The sequence below is a fragment of the Mustela putorius genome, unplaced genomic scaffold, assembly GCF_011764305.1.
Source record: "Mustela putorius furo isolate JIRA1106 unplaced genomic scaffold, ASM1176430v1.1 tig00001033_pilon_pilon_pilon, whole genome shotgun sequence".
NCBI lineage: Eukaryota > Metazoa > Chordata > Mammalia > Carnivora > Mustelidae > Mustela > Mustela putorius.
In genome coordinates, this window is record NW_025421540.1 from 426220 (window position 1) to 437229 (window position 11010).

General features: G+C 47.9%; 1 protein-coding gene across 1 annotated transcript in view; it reads left to right on the forward strand.

Moving 5' to 3' along the window:
- Positions 1-10757, forward strand: part of LOC106004637 (renalase-like) — a 111009-nt gene extending 100252 nt beyond the window's left edge. The window contains exons 8-12 of the mRNA XM_045087081.1: positions 3265-3376; positions 4033-4097; positions 5081-5221; positions 7899-7940; positions 9783-10757. The gene's annotated coding sequence lies outside the window, so the exon portion shown is untranslated. The remainder of the gene's footprint in view (positions 1-3264; positions 3377-4032; positions 4098-5080; positions 5222-7898; positions 7941-9782) is intronic.
- The last annotated feature ends 253 nt before the right edge of the window (positions 10758-11010 follow it).

Consider the following 11010-nt stretch of genomic DNA (forward strand, 5'->3'; position numbering starts at 1 on the left):
ATACACTATGGAGTGGGATGCCTCCATCAGAAAGGATTTCTACCCAACTTTTGTAGCAACATCGATGGGAATGGAAGGGGTTATGCTGAGTAAAATAAGTCAAGCAGAGGGAATCAGTTATCACAGGGTTTCACTTCTTTGTGGAGCATAACAAATAACATGGAGGACTTGGGGAGATGGAGAGGAGAAGGGAGTTGGGGTAAATTGGAAGGGGAGGTGAACCATGAGAGACTATGGACTCTGAAAAACAACCTGAGGGTTTTGAAGGGGCGGGTGGTGGGAGGTTGGGGGAGCCAGGTGGTGGGTATTAAGGAGGGCACGTATTGCATGGAGCACCGGGTGTGGTGCAAAAACAATGAATACTGTTTCGCTGAAAAGAGAGAAAATAGATAAATACTTTAAAAGATAGGAAAATATGTAAAGGGCTTCCTGAGGGGCTCCCTTCCCCAGGAAGGCCCTGTGTGCCTTCTAGGATCCCCTGGGAGCCAAGAGTGTCAGTTCCCAGTATTGTCTGTGGGGCGTACTGCCTGAGCCATGAGCTAAGCGTACAAACATATGTCTGTCATTTTTCAGTGAGCTGCATTCATGTGGATTGCAAGGTGCCCTTTCTGCAGGGGACAGAGAGATACCCTTTGAAAACCCTGGGTTCTCCGTGCACGTTCGATTTCAGAGGCCCTTAGTGCACAGACCTCCTTTTTGCCTGCCCCCCATCCTCCATTTCCAGTCTGCCGGGAAGATCGCCCTTTGTGGACAGCAGGTCGTCTCCAGCATCAGATGGCATCTCCAGGGCCTGCATACATGGCACGCACATGTGGTATCCCTACATGGACACAGAGGATGAGGCAGCTGACAGCTGGGTAGGACCCTCTTGTTTGCCGAGGTCAGTCTGTGCACCCTGGAGTGTTTGGACCCCAAACCTCTCTGCTGGTTTCACCCCTTGAAACCGGGAGCTGGGCATGCAGGGGGCCACATCCACTGTAAGTCCCTGCGGGCCTGGTCACTGCTGTGTGGTCTCTTGGAAAGTGACCATCAAGAACTCCTTGGCAATGACCCAGGGGATGTAGGCATTTACAGGCCACAAATAGAACGTGATTTCTTTACAACAGTTTCTAACTGGGGCACCTGGGTTTCTCAGTCGCTTCAGCAGTTGCCTTCACCTCAGGTCCAGGCCCTGGGATCCAGCCCAAGTTGAGCTCCCTGCTCAGGGAAGGAGCACCTGCTTCTCCCTCTGCCTCGGCCTGTGGCTCGGCCTACTTGGGAGCACTCTCTCTCTCTGCCAAAGAAGTGAGTAACAACGTTACAATATAAATCAACAAGTTAATAGAAATGATACATAAATGAATATATTTTATGAGTTCTGCAACATAATACAATGGGAGGGGGAACAAAACCAAACTAGTAACAGCATGTATTTATACAGGACAATACAATCATCATGCTACTTCAGGTAACACAATTATACCCTTTGGCTCAATTGATATCTAAATAGATCATTTTTCTGGCACAGTTTTGGAAACCTTTCTTAAGGATGTTATGAAAATATGTACTTTTAAGAAGTTAAGTTTTGAGTAATACCCAGTCATCTCTGTCCTTCTGGCAAATGTCGGATAACAATTAATTGGAGTTTACGACTTGGTGAGGGTTTCCTTGGTGGTGGTGGTGTGAAGACAAGTCTAGCTATTTAGAGTATCTTAGAGACTACGATGGAGGAAATTGGATGGATTTCTGATGTTCTGTCAAAATAGACCTTTTTTAAAGGATTTTACTTATTTGACAGAAATCACAAGTAAGCGGAGGCAGGCAGAGAGAGAGAAGGAAGCAGGGTCTCTGCACAGCAGAGAGCCCAATATGGGGCTCGGTCCCAAGACCCTGGGATCGTGACCTGAGCTGAAGGCAGAGGCTTTCACCCACTGAGCCACCCAGGCACCCCCAAAACAGACATTTTACTTCCGACAGCCAGGGATGGTTCTTTGGAGAGAAATTTTCCAAAAAGACTGAATAGGAAACCCATCGATTTCCGGAATCTGAATTAAGGTGAAGTGAACTTTGGCCTTTGAATGTTTCCTCTGATGTTTTCCGTCACCTGACGATGTGTAAATAGCCTACCGTGGCCCTTTGCCTTGGTACATCTTTGTGTCAGTCAAGAATTGGGTGCTGGAAAAGAAAAGAAACAAAATGGCACACTTCTGTTTTGGGGAATTAGGGACGGTCCTCTGGGAGACACAGATTGGAGGGAAATTAGGTGTGCTCCCGATTTGGAGCAGGGAGTATAGGTTCATGAGTGAAAAGCACAGGCACGTGTTTTGCAAGGACGACGATGAGTGCTGGCAGCTAACAGGCGCTGCGTTGTTCTCTTTCAGTCCAGAGTAGAGGGATGTGTACCAGGTGGTAGGGGATCTGCCACTGAGCAGGTTCATGGGCCAGACATCAAAAGTTCACGGTGCTCAGACCTTTGACACAGGAGATATGCCCAGGGTTTCCTTCCTGATTGTCCTTCACACTCTAGTTTCAGAGTGGCTCTCTTAGCAAAGCTTCCATCATCACGAATCTTCCTTGAGAATTCTCATCCATCTCTTTTCTGCCATCCTTTTACCAGGAAAATAGCAATGATCTGAGTGTTATTTCCTACCATCCCTTCTCACTGTCTGGGTGGCTGGCATCCTGCTTCAGGTCCCTTCTGCCCCTGGAAGGTGGCAGTTTCCTAGTTCCTGGATCATCCAAGCTAGTTGAGTCTTCAGATTGCATCCCACTAAGAAGAAGGCTTGAGGATGACCCATCTCGATGGGACTTAGGGTCTCATGTCTGGGTAGTCCTGATGGCTGACTTGCATTCTTGGAGGAACACTGATTTTGACATTTTCAGTAATACTGCCAGGAGAAACGCAAGGTAGAAGCCACTGGACAAGGACAATTTAAAATACTCAAGAGTCCAAACTGCATTTCTTGCTCCAATGCTGGGGTGTTTCCCCATCTGTTCTCACAGAGAGATTCTAGAGGAATGGCAAGACCCATGCCGTTGTGTTCTGGCGCCTGTGTTCTTCCTCTGGAAGAAAGCCTGCTGTCCCCCTTGACCCTCAGCGCAGAGGGGCTGGGTGGGTCTGCTGTTGTGTTGGGTGGATGAAAGTCCCTGGTCAGGGAAGGAGGAGGACGCCGCTCCACACACACCCTCTGGGGATGCCCGGGGCTTTGCCTGCAGAAGCTCAGTGTGGTTCCAAGAGAGGGGGTGGTTCCTGACCCCCTGATCCCTGTCTCTTTCCATCTGTAGGTGTGAAGAAATACCGGCCCTTTGGGGTCATCCTGGCGGCCTCCAAGAGCATTGGCCTGAGCCCATCTAGGACACCGTGGAGGTGTTTGTGAGGGAGACCAGTGTGCTCCAGGTGCCCCTGCCCTCTGGGAGTCCTGGCCTGCCTCTCTCAGGGGCCGGGCAGTGTGCCCCTGTTGAGGAGCCTGGTTCTGGGGAACTGTGGGAAGGGGAGACTGTGGGTTTCAGGTCCCTGCGGGGAACAAGGAGATCTGTGGAGGGCTGGGCCAACCCAACAGACAGAGAGATGCTTCCAGTCTTGCCCTCAGAACTGAGGGATTATCACCCCTGGAGGCATCCTCCTGCTTCCCAGGATGTGCTGCCGGAGAGAGGCAGGGAAGGCTTCCTGGGGAATCCAGGCATGTGCGGACCTTGGCCTCTGCCATGAAGTCTGTGCTCGGTGGCCCATGGTGCCAGGAGGGCCCGTAGCAACCCGATATCCACGTCAGCCTGACTTGCTGGTCACAGCCCCTTCTCAGGTCTGAGAAAGCCCCGTGGCTCACTGTTTATAGCCCTTTGTGATACGATGAAGCCCCTGAGTTTGTTGTCCAAGCTGCCCCTTCTTTGACAGCTCCCAGAGGGATGTCACGTCCCATGGAGCACCATGTGGGCTCGTCTCTGAGCCAAGGGCCTGCCCCTTCTCCCCTCCTCTGCTGGGTCTCCTGCTCTGTTCAGCTGGGGCAGTTAGAGTGTCATGCCTCTGGCCAGCCATGATGGGCATTTCCTCTGCAGGCAGAGTCCCAGGTTGGCAGGAGAAGTGGGCGTGGTCGCTGGGACAGCCCTCCGAAATGGGTCAGGTGAGCTTTCAAACTCTGGGGAGGTGAAGGGTTCCTAACATCACAGTAGCACGCAGGCCAGACCGTAGGCGGGTTTTTCTGGACTCATCAGACAACCTGTGCAAGACGTGAGGAGTGAAATGCGCTGCCTGGAGTGGAGATTGTATTGGTGTCTGGGACTTCTGTCCCCAAGGGATATTCAGGCCAGTGGGGTGGGGGCCTAGGGGCAGCTTATTTGGGGCCAATGTGCCTTGCTTCTGAGGAACCCCCTGTGTTTGAGCAGGAAGGTGGGCTCCGCAGTTGGATCTGGCACCTGGGCCCACGTTGGTCACCACGGTGGTTGGGTTGAGAGGAGCATAGGGCCAGCCAACTGGAGTCTACGGCCCTTCAACTGCCTTTTGACAGCCTGCACCCAGGGCCTGGGGCACTTGGGGCAGAGTCAGAGTCCCAGGGCCCAGGCAGATGCTTATAGAAAGGACTGGAGCTAGGGAAGAAGGGAGGGAGGCAGGCAGGGCCAGGCAGCCACGGCAGCCAGCCAGGTCACCGGGGTGCCCAAGCCTGGCTCCATGCTCTGTGCTTTATTGGAGGGTTGGCGTTTATCAGGGCAAAATGTGCACAGCGTGAAGTCTGCCATAGACACGACCCTGAAGTGGAAGGGTGTTGGGGAAGGGGAAGATAGTTGTTATTGTTGTTTTTTTTTTTTTCTTCTTGTTGAGTTCCAGTGATTCCAGTGTCCACAAGAGGCACGTCTTAGCAAGGAAAGACCAGAGGCCCATTTCAGCCCCATGGAACTCCTGGCAGCCTAATCTCTAAGCATGTATTAGGGGAAGGTCTTCCAGCAGCAATGCTAAGACTTTGACAGATGGCAGGCCCTCTGGTTTGGGCCTCCTTGAGCCTTCACTCCCTACTGGGAGGGATAGGCCTACTTTCGGTCCTGGGTGACTCCGTGTCTCCCCACGTGTGGGTCCTGAGACCTCGACTGAATGCTCTCCTTGTTTTTACAGGTGGTGCTTCGAGGCTCAGGGGACGTGGCCTCCTGGGCAGCATCCAAAGCGTCTGGCCTCTGTCTCTTCAGTGCAAATGGAAGTGCAGCACATCCAGGAGTGTGACCGCTGTCATCTCCCTGGTGCACATGCATCGCAGTGGTAAGTTGTCTTGGTTATGAACCTCTCCCTTGGGTTGAGGTTCAGGCCCTGACCTGGGTGTCTTTCTTGCCGGCTTCTGTCTTTCTTCCAGAGGAAAAGATAGCCTCTTATTGTCAATTAACTTAGAGATATACCCTTAACCAGAATGTCTAGAGTTGGCTGCGGGGGAAAATTACTTCTTGGCACATATGGAGAAGGTTCTGCAAGTCCCTGCCTTACATAAAACTTCTGAACTCCAGGCTACCCCTGGTAGCAGAGTCCCGAGACCTTTTGATTGGAGGTCCCACCGGAAGATCCTCATTAGTAGGAGTCGCTGGTGAGTGGGAGAAAACTTGTCCGGGAGATAAGGGCACTCCAAGTGCACTCTCCACTCCAGGTGGAGAGCGGAGTCCTTCATTGTCCCCATAAGTCCCCAGAGAACACTGTGGAGTGGTGTGGGTTCTCTGGCTTTGAGGGAAAGAGTTTCTCATCCCAGCCCCATCCAGCTGGTCAAGGTGCTCGTTGAGTTCCACAGCTGTGGGGGAATCAATCGCATGGTCCAGTTGCTGAATGAACCCTGAGCCCATGGGGTCCCGGTGTTATGCCCACAGAATAAGGAGCAAGGGGACTGCCCACCCACGAGCTAATGTGGCCATGTTTCTGAGGGTGACCTCAAGTTGTCTAGCTTAGGTAAGCAACACATTTGGAAAGGCCACCAGAGTTAGATGTGAACGTCCACAAAGGTGGGTTCTTGAAACCAACTTTTCTCTTCAAAAGAACACTTCCTTCCAGAGATAGCCAACTCAGGACTCATGTTCCTTGGAAAGCACCCTGGGATCGACTCAAGGGGCAGCAATCCTACCCCTGCTGGACTCCCCGAGGGTGCTGCCCCGGAACCGCCCCTGTCACTTTCACGCACAGGACCGTGCCCAATGCTGGGCTCAACACTGGCAGCAGCCCCAGAAAATGGGCCCCGCTCAGCCTGTGTGTTTGGCAGCAGCAAGGGGTGTAGCGAGGAGAGGCTGTCCCTCATCTGAGCTCCGACTCGGGAGCACCCAGACACCACGCCAGAGGAACTGGGGCCCCAAGCACCATTCTGCACCTCGGGGAAAGCTTGGGCCTCAAGGACGGCAATGCTAGACATCTAGGATGTATCAAAATGGGACCCAACATTCCTTCAAAAGCACGTGAAAGCATGGCACGTTTGACTCTGCCTGAGCCCTCCAAGTCAAAAGGTCTCAGGAAGCATTTCCTGAGCCCTGAATAGTCGACATGATTATTCTGAGCACTCACATTTTGTTAGCTGCTATTGTATTTGTTATGTATGTAATAATGTGTGGCTGGAGCCTTGACAATTCTCTAGGGCCTTCATTGCTCAGTTAACTCATTTGGGCAATGGAAGAGGGAAGAGGCTGTACTAGCTAGCCACCAAGGCCCTTTCCTGGCTCTGACATTCCCCATGTCCCCAGTTATTATTTATTATGTATTCATTTGTTATTTGTTACGTATAAGCATGACAGTATCCTGAAGGCATCGAAGGCTGTGTGACAGTGTAAGGTCTGGGACAAAATAAGAAGAGTGAGGTGAGCTGGAGCTGAGAGGGGTGGGCACGCAGGCTACACAGGAAATGTCACCCCTTTGGAGAGTCTGTGAGGGCATGATCAGAATGAAAGGCTCACCAGCCATAACGAAGGAAATTCTGTCATCACCCCTCCTTGAACACCTGCTCCTCCCCTCATTTTCCATTCCCCATCTGCCATTGTTGTTGGCATCTAGAAAGATGCAGAGGTTCCTGCTCTCCTCCTGGCCTTATAGACCTACAGGATGGTAGTGCAGGAAAGAGGTTTTCTGTTTTGGCCTAATTTGAAAAATGAAAAAAAAAATTGAGTCTGAGAAGGTGACTGACAAAGATCATGCAGTTTGTTGGTGGTAGAACCATGGTTAAAAGTCAGGTGTGCAGGGGCGCCTGGGTGGCTCAGTGGGTTAAGCCTCTGCCTTCAGCTCAGGTCACGATCTCAGGGTCCTGGGATCGAGTCCCGCATCGGCCTCTCTGCTCAGCAGAGAGCCTGCTTCCTCTCTCTCTGCCTGCCTCTCTGCCTAGCTGTGATCTCTCTCTCTGTCAAATAAAGAAATAAAATATTTTTTAAAAAAAGGCCAGGTGTGCAAATTCCCAGGCCAGGGCTCATTTTGTCACTATTAATTGAGTCAAAGATAGTTTCTTATTAAAAGACCTTTTGAAAGTTGTAAGAAACAAACATTAGACATTTATTTTTTATCTTGCCTTCAACACCCCATCTCTTTTTTCCAGAGGTTTCTTGGATTTTCTGACCTCAGGGGATTAATAGTGTTCACAGGAAAACAGAATAACAATGTGGCTTGAGATTTTTAATTTTTAATTTTTCCCACATCAGTTCTGAAAAAGCCAGAGTGTTTTCTCCTTTGGGTTACTGTTAAATGTTAAACTCATCTCATGTTTTTAATTTTCCTGTGTCACAAAACCTAAATTGGTAATAAATCAATAAGAAACAAATGTTTACATTCACTCAGTGAAGAGTATCATGTCTAAGCTCAACATCTATCGGAGCCACACATGGACATGTAAGTATCTTGTATGTGGCGCTGTGTAGGCAGGTAAATCCAGGAACTGCAAGGCAGGCCAAGTCTCTTCTAACTTCCTTCTTCCTTCCTTCTTCCTCAGCTCTCCCTCCTCGACTCAGAGCAAAAAATGAACACATACCAGGTGAGCTTTTTGTTTGTTTATTTCCACTTTGTTTTAAAATGAGTTTTCTAAAATTTGAAAGGATTCATATTTTTAAAACAAAAAAATAGAGGGGCTCCTGAGTGGCTCAGTGGGTGAAAGCCCCTGCCTTTGGCTCAGGTCATGATCCCAGGGTCCTTGGGATCGAGCCCCACATCAAGCTCTCTGCTCAGCAGGGAGCCTGCTTCCCTCTCTCTCTGTGCCTGCCTCTCTGCCTACTTGTGATCTCTGTCTGTCCAATGAATAAAAATCTTAAAATAACCCAAAAAGACAGAAATAGGCAAGAATTACTTGAAGGGAAGTATATCAAGTCTATCAAGCAAATTCAAAGAACAGTTGGTAGAATGAGAAGCAAGACTCTTAATTTCACAGAGTTTTGCAAGTTGTAAAACTTCCTTTGATTTTTCTAATAACAACACTGAAATTGCCTATAATCATTTCTGATAGACACAGCACTGTGCTAGAAGTGTATGGATGCTTTTCAGGGGACCGAACAATGAGGTTTGAGTAGACAGCTCTCTCATGGTCCTGCTTGATCCAGGAATATGACTTCGAAGATCTGGTGGAATGGAGGGACCACGCGTCCTCCAGATGACTCTCCCTAAGGGTTTGTGTCAGCTTGTTCACATCTCTAGCTTGAATAGCCGACTGTTCTGGCTTTAGTTTCTGCTTTTCTCATTCATATTTCAACTTCATGAATGCATTCTTGCTTCTTCAACATTCTCGTGAGTCAGCTCTGGAAAAGGCTACCAAATTGTAGTTAAATCCAGTTTTTGGTTTTGTCTTACTTGACCGTCTTGCAGCATAATCCTCAGTCTCTGTTGTCTCTGACACCTGCCTGCTAGCTTTCCTTTCTTAACTCTGATACATCCCCTTACTGTTGCTCACAAAGTTCTCTTTCCCTTTTGCCCCAGACGTTGACTCTCCTTGGGTTTGTTGCCCAACCATCCTTGGCTCACTGCTTTTCTTCAGTCTGTGTTTTTTCCTGACTGGTCTTCTCTCTCTCTCTTTTTAATAAAATACTTTTGAATTAGTAATAACATGGTTAAAAGGTTAAGTGATGTTCCCTCTAGGAAGGGTGACATTTTTCATCTCAACTGAGACACTTCCACTGAGAATGAAAGAGGTTCCATAAAGTTATAATGGGACAACTGGCTATATCGGGACAGTCCCAGACAACCTGGAGTTATGGTCATCCTGTTGTAGATATCTGTCTGTCTTGTTTGTCCTACCAGTGCTTCTTTCTTCAGTTAAAAAATACTCTTGTATGCCCCCTACTTTTATTTAGAAGGAAATCCATCATCTTTAGGGCTTTCCAAACTTAGATGCAGGTGTACACCGCTGGCATCCTGTTAAAATGCAGATGCTGATTTAGTGGATCTGGTGGGGGCCCTGGGTTTTGCATTTCTAAAAAGCTCCCAGGTGAAGCGGACTCTGCTGCTTAGGGAGCCACACTTCGAGTAAGGAGTCTATAATTGATTTTCTGTTCTTTCTTTTTTGTCACTTCTTAAAAGCCTGTCCCAGACATCTGCATCTAAACAGAACATGGATTGTTTCTTTGTTATAGCTGCACAGTAATTCAAGCATGGACGTTCCATAGTTAAACTGTTTATTATCAGTTATGCACTATTTCAAACCTTTTGCTATTACAAACCATGTTCTAGTGAATGACCTTGTACATACAGGTTTTTTCTAACCGATAAATTACTAGAAGTGCGCTGCCAGGTCAAAGGGTGCATATAATTGATAACTCGATCATTCAGGATTTTGGTATCATTTTGTGTCACTCCCATCAACACCGCATGGGTTCTTGTTTGTCCACAGCTTCCCCCAAAGAACACGTGGTTCAACTTCTGGAATTTTGGCAGTGGAAAGAGAAACATGGAATTTTATGAAGTTTATATCTGCAAGTTTCTTAACTATGAGTGAGGTTAAGTATTTTTTCATGTATCTGAAAGATGTATTTACATTTCTGTGAACCCTCTGTTCATATTTTTTGCCCATTTTGCTCTTAGGTTTGTGGCTTTTTGTTTGTTTGTTTGTTTTTCTTCTTCTTCAGTCTAGCACTTTATATATTAGGGATACACTTGACCATTTTATGGGTTGACAACTATTATTTTATGGGATGTGATTTGTCTTTTGATAGTTGACCCTGGAATTTTCTCCCCCATGCAGGTATTCTGTTTCAGAATACCACATTTCACTTAGTCATTTCTTTAGGCTTCTCTTGGCTGTGACAATTTCTCAGACTTCCCTTGTTTTTGATAACCTGGGCAGTTTTGAGTAGTAGAGTTAGGTGTTTTGTAGAATGTCCCTCAATTGGGAATTGTCTGCTGTTGTTTTCATGATTAGACTGAGGTTATGGGTTTCTTGGAGGAAGACCACAGAGATAAAATGTGATTTGGTCTTATCCTATCAAGGGTTAGTGCTCTGGACATGACTTATTACTTTGTTTTCTCTCTCTTCATACTGTACTTCTTGGAAGGAAGTGGGCAATTACACTATACCACTTACACTATACCTCCTTCCTGTTGGGGTAGCTACATAATTATGTACATAAATTATCAGGAATTCTGCATAGGAGATTTTTTTGTTCTCTCCTATTTACTAATCCATTTATATCAGCATGAATTCATGGCTAGTTATTTTATATTTTGATTATCATACAATGATACCTTGTTCCTTTTGTTGCTCAAGTTGTTCCAGGTTGGTTAGTAAAAGCATCTTCTAAGGGCACCTGGGTAGCTGAGTTTGTTGAGTGTCCGACTCTTGATTTCGGCTCAGGCCATGATATCAGGGTCCTGGAATCCAGCCCCACGTTGGACTATTTGCTGAGTGTGGGGCCTGCTTGAAATTCTCTCTCTCGGGGTGCCTGGGTGGCTCAGTGGGTTAAAACCTCTGCCTTCGGCTCAGGTCATGATCCCAGGGTCCTGGGATCGAGCCCCACATCAGCCTCTCTGCTCAGGAGGGAGCCTGCTTCCCCCCCTCTCTCTGCCTGCCTCTTTGCCTACTTGTGATCTCTGTCAGATAAATAAAGAAAAAATCTTTAAAA